The following is a 7,400-nucleotide window of genomic DNA, read 5'->3' as shown; positions in this document are numbered from 1 at the left end:
TTACGGCTCAATTGTCGGCGCGGCCATCCATCGTGCCCCGGTAAAGTAAACACAACACGGAATAGGATGTTATGACAATCCCCGGTAATCAGCGTAGATATCAATAACCATGTACTCGAAGCAATGTTAGATACTGGCAGTGATGTTTCACTAATTAAGATCAGTGTAATTAATGAAATGGGAATTCCAGTGAAACAAAGTTCAAAGATTCCCCCTTTGCAAGGAATCACCGGTAAGCAGATCAGAGTATTAGGCCAAGCTTATGTAACAATAGCCAGTAACAGTAACCATCCCATCATTGCTCAAGTAGCGGTCGTTCCCGATGAATATCTCAAAACACACGTATTGTTGGGAATGAACACGATCGGTCAGTCAACTCTCACTCTAGATCACCAAGCTAAGCGGATTCATTGGAACAATCTTGTTTATCCCTTAGTATTCGTGGAAACACCATATGGAAAAGTCAGGATGGTGAGAAAAGAACCTCAGTCTCCCTCTCATAACCAGCGCTTCGGTAGAGTAACAACCAAAACACTAGTGGACTGTTACGAAACGACCCTAGTGGAAGTAAAAGTAAGTGAGGAACCTAATACCGTAATAATGATTGAGGCTAAACATGCCTGTGTTCAAGATGGATTGCCAACTATAATGCGAGTGACTGAAACACGCACTGTTTTCATTCCGTCATTAATAACACCAAAGTTAGGTTAGTGTTACGACCAGGAACCTTACTGATAAAGTATGAAATAATAGACGAGGGACAAATAGAGATAGAAGACTCACCCCTGACCATCGCTAAAATAAGTGAAGCCATCGGGCCAGAAAATGATTGTGTGCCCACAAACCAAACCCGGTGGGAAAAGCTCAAAGTAATTCTCGACTCGCGAGACTGGTCACATCTAGAGAAAGAACAAGAGCTTAGTTTATTTCAGCTCATTCAGAAACATCAAAAATTATTTATCGTACATCCTGGCGAATTAGGACTAATACAAGCAGATCCAGCCCACATTCAGGTAGACGACCCAACACCCTGTCGTACACCACTCTATCGATACCCAGAGAAAGCGAGAGAAACTATTCAGCAGATTCTACATGATTTAGAAGGTAAGGGAATAATTGAGAATTCCACAGCAGCATGGTTATCTCCGATAGTTTTAGTAAATAAGCCTAATGGAGAAAAAAGACTCTGCCTTGACTATCGAAAAGTAAACAAACAACTAACCATGGATATTCATCCTTTACCCAAACTTGACGAGCTAGTAGAAAGTGTGTCAGGCAATGATTATTACGCCACCTTAGATATGCGTGAAGCGTATTATCAGGTCGCACTGGACTCGGCGAGTAGAGATCTCACGACGTTCAGTGACGGTGTCTCGCTTTATAGGTTTAGACGCTTACCTTTTGGGTTAAGTTGTTCCCCAGCGATATTTGCCCGACAAATGAACCACGCATTAGCTCCCTTACTTAAAGAAAACTGGGTTAAGAATTACCTGGATGATTTAATTGTTTATGCTACAGATTATACCACCTTAATCCACAGATTGGATAGATTATTCAGCCACTTAGCGTCTGTAGGGATTAAACTCAATTTATCCAAGTGTAGCATTGGGCAGAGACAAGTAAAGTTCCTCGGGCACATTGTATCAAAAGAAGGCTATAAACCAGACCCAAGTAATGTGGAGGCCGTAAAACAGATGAAACCTCCAACTAACGTGAAAGAGACCCGTAGGTTTATAGGAATGGTGTCGTTCTATCGAAGACACATTGAAAACTGCTCCAAGATACTGGCCCCATTAACCGAGCTCACAAAGAAAGGAACGCCGTTCTATTGGACAGGTGAATGCCAGAAAGCTTTTGAAACGCTGAAGGAGAAACTAATACACTCTCCAGTACTAGGAAAAGCCGATCTCAATCGAGAGTTTGTCCTCGAGACGGATAGTAGTGCCACACATGTAGGGGCAGTGTTGATGCAGTATCATGGGAAAGAACCAAATGTCATAGGATATTTTTCGAAGCTTAGACCAGCGGAAACTCGATATTCAACAACAGATCGGGAAGCATTAGCTGTAGTACTAGCCTGTAGAAAATTTCACCATTATCTATGGGGTGTCCGAGTTTTAATCGAACTGACCATCAGCCACTAGTCTCAGTTTTTCGCCGACGAACAAAATCTCCACGCATGAACAGATGGATTCTGGAGATGCGTGATTTTCAGTTTAAAATAGAGTACAAAGCAGGCAGGAAGAATGTAGTGGCTGACCAACTGAGTCGCCCTGTTCAGGTAGTAAATGTGGTAGGTCAAGATTCATTTCTAGGTTTGACCACCGATGAATTCATTCAAGCTCAGATAACAGAACCTAGATGGAGAGAGATGAAGGAATAATTTAGAAGGAGGAAGAATACCACGTGCCAGATACTCCCTGTCATTTTGAATCAGTTTATTGTTCACGATGGAGTGTTATATTACTCCAAACAAAAGAAAGATGGAACCATCCTATATTTATTGGTTGTACCCCAGACACTAAAGAAACAAGCTATTGTATTGGCCCATGAAAAGAGTCTGGACATTTAGGACAACTAAAACCATGTTAAAAGCTGAAGAATATTTTTACTGGCCAAATCAAAGATCAGACATAAAGAAATTTATCAGAGAATGTATAATTTGTCAACAATGTAAAACTGCACCAGCTTTACAAAAGACATACCAGGAATTGCCTCCTGTAAATCAACCTTTGGAAAGAATTAGTATCGATATTACTGAAATGACTCCAGCCAGAGGAGGTTATAAGTACGTATTAACCATCATAGATCACTTTTCAAGATTTGTAAAGTTGGTGAAGTTACGGTCCAGACACGCTGAGGAGGTAGTTAGGGTTATTAAGAGTTACTTGGGAGACTATGGGGTACCGAAGGTACTCTTAGCTGACAATGCGTGCGAGTTCCGCTCACAATTGTTGACAGAACTCTGTCGTACGCATGGGATAGAGATGGTGTTTTCCACCCCATACCATCCATGTGGGAACTCTATCACCGAACGGTTACATCGAACCATGAAGTCAGTGCTAGCGTCTCTCGGGAAAGGACAACCGCACAGGTGGTCCGAGTGCCTCACGCAGTGTCAGCAGATCCTTAATGCGGCCGTACACGAGACCACTGGCGAACAGCCCTATTTCCTTTTCTTCCGGCGCCATGCTCCTCGCTATGTGGGAACTACTTTGCCCCAGGTGGACGATGAAATAGACATTAATACAGCCTTGGAGGCAGTGAGACAATCATCCCGTGCAAATAGCAGGAAGTGGTTAGCTAGAGCGAACATTGGCCGGAAGGACCAAAGAGTCGAGGTAGATGATTTGGTGTGGATAAAAGGAACAGTTTGGTTCGTCAGCTGATAGAAAACTTGGTCTCAAGTGGATTGGACCGTATAAGGTTAAAAAGGTGAATTTAGATGGAGTGTCATATGAAGTGGAAAATGTGTTCAATGGCAAAATACTCCATAGAGCAGCTGACCGAGTGAGAAAATATGTAACCGATGAAGGGTACGTGGTAGACATGGAAGAAATTGTAGTGCCTTCCGATGAGGAGGAAGAAGACAATGAGGTAGAGGAGCCCAGACCGACTCGTGAGAGACGGCCAGTGAGGAGATTTATAGAAGAATACTAAGTGTATAGACCCCTAGGGACATTGGAATCTTGTGACTGCCCTATACTTCTTTTGCAGCTACATCAGACCCGCTGCTGGGGAAGGAGACCGCCACTGTTGGGGGTGGCTGGAATGTTCAGGAGGAGGGCCTCCTGAATCCAGTCCCCACAGAATAAGGCCTTGGAGAGGACTACGTCGGCCTCTCTACTCCGCCCCTGTACGCCTGGACTGATGGGAAGTGGGTGGCGCAACACCAACTGGGAGGTCAGGTCCTGCCGGACCGGTAGAGACGTCAAGGTCTCGCACTAAGTGGGAAATTGTAGAGTGTGAAATGTTGAAACGAAGGGCAGTAATACCACAGATACCCTGGACACTGTATATAGCTCTAAATGGTTATGTGTGCTCACGGTGGTGTATCGCGATTACGTGGATTGTTATGTGTGTGTTACTTTTTTGTTGTTGTAAAAGAGAAGACGAGGATTTGTTTTCCCTGAGGAAAAAGCCATGTACCGAGTAGCAGTACTGGAGTGGGATTATTACCCACTATTAGGGTATTTATTTTGTCCAAATCCTCATCTTCTTTTCATATGTGTAGCTAGGAATTCTTATATAGGGTGTCCCTGTAGGGGGAGAAGGGAGATGACGTATGGCTGCGTGCACAGTCATCATTACTGCCGTCTTATAAGGTGAGGAGCGTGGTGGAGTCGCCCTAAGAACATCACCCCGCTCTCATCTCGAGGTACACTCTCCAACATTCTCCAGGAAGAGCTGCAATACGCCACGTGGTCTGATAAGAGCAACTCATGAGATAATCATTATGATTACAGCACCGCCCCTGTGGAACCTTCTGCCACTTCCAGCCACAGCAGGCCCAACCAGGCAGAGAGACAGAGAGAGAGAAGCAGGACGCCGCGAGGACGGGCCGCCATTTTACCTCTCGGGACGCCACCACACGCACCCTCACGCCCTCTCATCTACAGCTGAGTTACCCACGGTTTCCCCATAGGTCTCCCATCTTATAGGTAGGCTAGGTAGGAAGTTACATGACTGTGATGGGTTGTTATTGAATTAAAGGGTCTATTTTGTTAAGCTTGGTGTGTTCATCCTCCCCTTGGATTCGTTACATCTTTCTTTGTTCCCCTTACTCAGCCTAAGCTTCACTTAGGCCCAGTACAAGAGACTGAGCCTCACGAAGGTTTATATATATATATATATATATATATATATGTCGCTTCACATGGAAAGCAACACCACCATCCTAGTTAAAGAAAACGACATAAGAAGACTCAAGATGACGGAAGCAGTACATATCTATTCAGAAAAACCTACCATCAACATATAACAGCAGCCAGAATCATCGTTACCATCCCAGCGACAGCCACACGGAGCTGTAGCCGGCTGCTCATTGGCCGCTCCAGACATCACTCGATCCGCGCTCTGATTGGCTACCTGACGCGACTACCTGCTTCCGCCGCCCATATAAGCCCGCATCCTCACTAGTAACTACAAATCCTGTACCTATCCCAATCAGCAGCAACAACACTGTCCTTGGCCTCACCATCGACAAACACCTTAGGTTTCACATCCATATAAACCAAAAAGTCGGCATTGCGTCAAGGGCCCTGAGCAACTTGGAACGTTTTCGCGACAGTACCACAAAGACGAAACTTCACCTCTATAAAGCTCTTATTCTTCCCCTACTAACATACTGCCCCCTGTCTCTGTCTCTAACAGCCCCTTCCAACCTTCAAAAACTACAAAGGGTCCAGAACCGGGCAATTCGTTTCGCTCTTGGAACGAAATGGTTCGACTTCCGGACATCGTTATCTTTCCACGAGGAGTCCAGCATCGCGCCACTAAACATCACACTCCACAACAGAATAGACAAAGAACTAAATACATTTTCAGACAGACACACAGACATATACAACTTCTTGAAAAACCTTCCCCCAGCATACAGACATCTTCCCCACACCACCCTCCTCGACCCTCCAGACGAACCTCCTAACCCCATCTACAAATAACTGACTCCTTCTTCTCATCTTTCTCTAGCCTTTTCTCCCAATTATAACAAACATTTTACCTGAGGCGTGTGGGGGTCAGCTGCTGCGCCATCCGACCGACGATATACCCTTGCGATCCCTAGCTGTATCCACGGGTAAACGGGGAATCGAGTCCCTTATTCGTCTCTCGTTATGGCGGCGGCGGCGGGCCCCATTCCGCCCATCTTCCTCTTCCACCTCTCTCCACTCATTATCTCCCATTTCTCTACTAACCTTCCTCTTCCGGCGTGTGGAGGTGAGCCGGCGTGCCATCCGACCGATGATATACCCTTGCGATCCCGGTATCCTCGGGTAAACGGGGAATCGAGTCCCTTATTCATCTCTCGTTCGGCAACGACAGCAAACCTCATTCCGCCCATCTTTTTCTACACTCTTCCTCCCAGTCTTTTATCTCTTCATCCCTATTAATTAACACACCTTTTTCTGCGGCGTGTGGGGGTCAGCAATCGTGCCACCCGACCGATGATATACCCTTGCGATCCCGGTATCCTCGGGTAAACGGGGAATCGAGTCCCCTATTCATCACTCGCTCTGGCGGCGGCTGCAGACCCCACTCTGCCCTTATCTCTTTCCCTTCTCACTTCTCCCTAACCTAACTACTCCAGGTGTCAGAGCGGCATCACCCCTTCTCCCACTAACCGACGTCCCCCCACCAAATTTGCCCTTTTAATCGTTCTTTTCATCTCCACAGCAGGCTGATAACTCCAGGACGTACCAGAACATCAGGATCTCCAGCACGAGCCAGCAAGCAAAGGAGATGGCAGACACCACCAGCTTCACTCATCACATTCATCTATTTACAAATAAAAGTTGCACATCCCCCTCTCACCAACCTCGCAAATAAAGTTATACCATTATCCCCCAACCCCCAATCATTTCACCAAATCTACTACTATCCGTGGTTCGGAACCCACGTAAAACTGTAGGTCCCTCCGCTATATGGATGTACTTCTCACTCCATCCTCTCTATTTGTCATCCTATTTCCTTCTACTGCACCATATTCAATTTTCCTCCTTCACGGTGTTTTTTGGTTGCTAAGGGACTCCAGTATTTTGCCGCCATTTCCGTAGAGGTGCGGGGCCCTCGTTCGCTGCGTGGGCGGTCCGGCGCTTGCGTGTGCTTGGTGTTGGTGCGGTTTCCTTGTCTCCACCTGACCCGGCCCTCAAGATTCAAGAAAAAAAAAAAAGTAGAGTGATACTTTACTAAAAAAAAACATCTTGCGCCTGGGTCAAGCCCCAGTGACTTTATTCTCCTACTAAAGCTCCCTTCTTATCACCCACCTATTCTTCCCCTATCCCCACTTCCCCCCTCCGCCTTTTCTATCTATATTCGATTCGATTCGAGTAACTACAAGCGTGGCTTCGGTTTCATCAGCGACTCCAGCACAAAAACTGATGTTTTTGTACACTACGGACTAAATCGGTCCCTACAAAGACGTCTCCCTCGCGAAGGTGATAACGTACAGTTAACCGTCTGCGTGGGAGACAAAGGACCGGAGGCCCGAGAAGTCGCGAGGACCAGCCAAACACCAAAAGCGAGTAGTCCAAGCCGGAAACCGCTTACCAGGACATGGGATATGGAAGCGAAGATAACTGCCTGCATCTGCACAGCAAAAGCCCTTGCTGGCAGCAACTCCAGACGCCTGCAAGTCCTTATCCCTGTCCTGCTTAAGCATAACGGTCTACCTGTTATACGGA

Source organism: Portunus trituberculatus, chromosome 32 (assembly GCF_017591435.1).
Source record: "Portunus trituberculatus isolate SZX2019 chromosome 32, ASM1759143v1, whole genome shotgun sequence".
NCBI classification, from domain to species: domain Eukaryota; kingdom Metazoa; phylum Arthropoda; class Malacostraca; order Decapoda; family Portunidae; genus Portunus; species Portunus trituberculatus.
Note: the sequence above shows the minus strand (reverse complement) of the source record.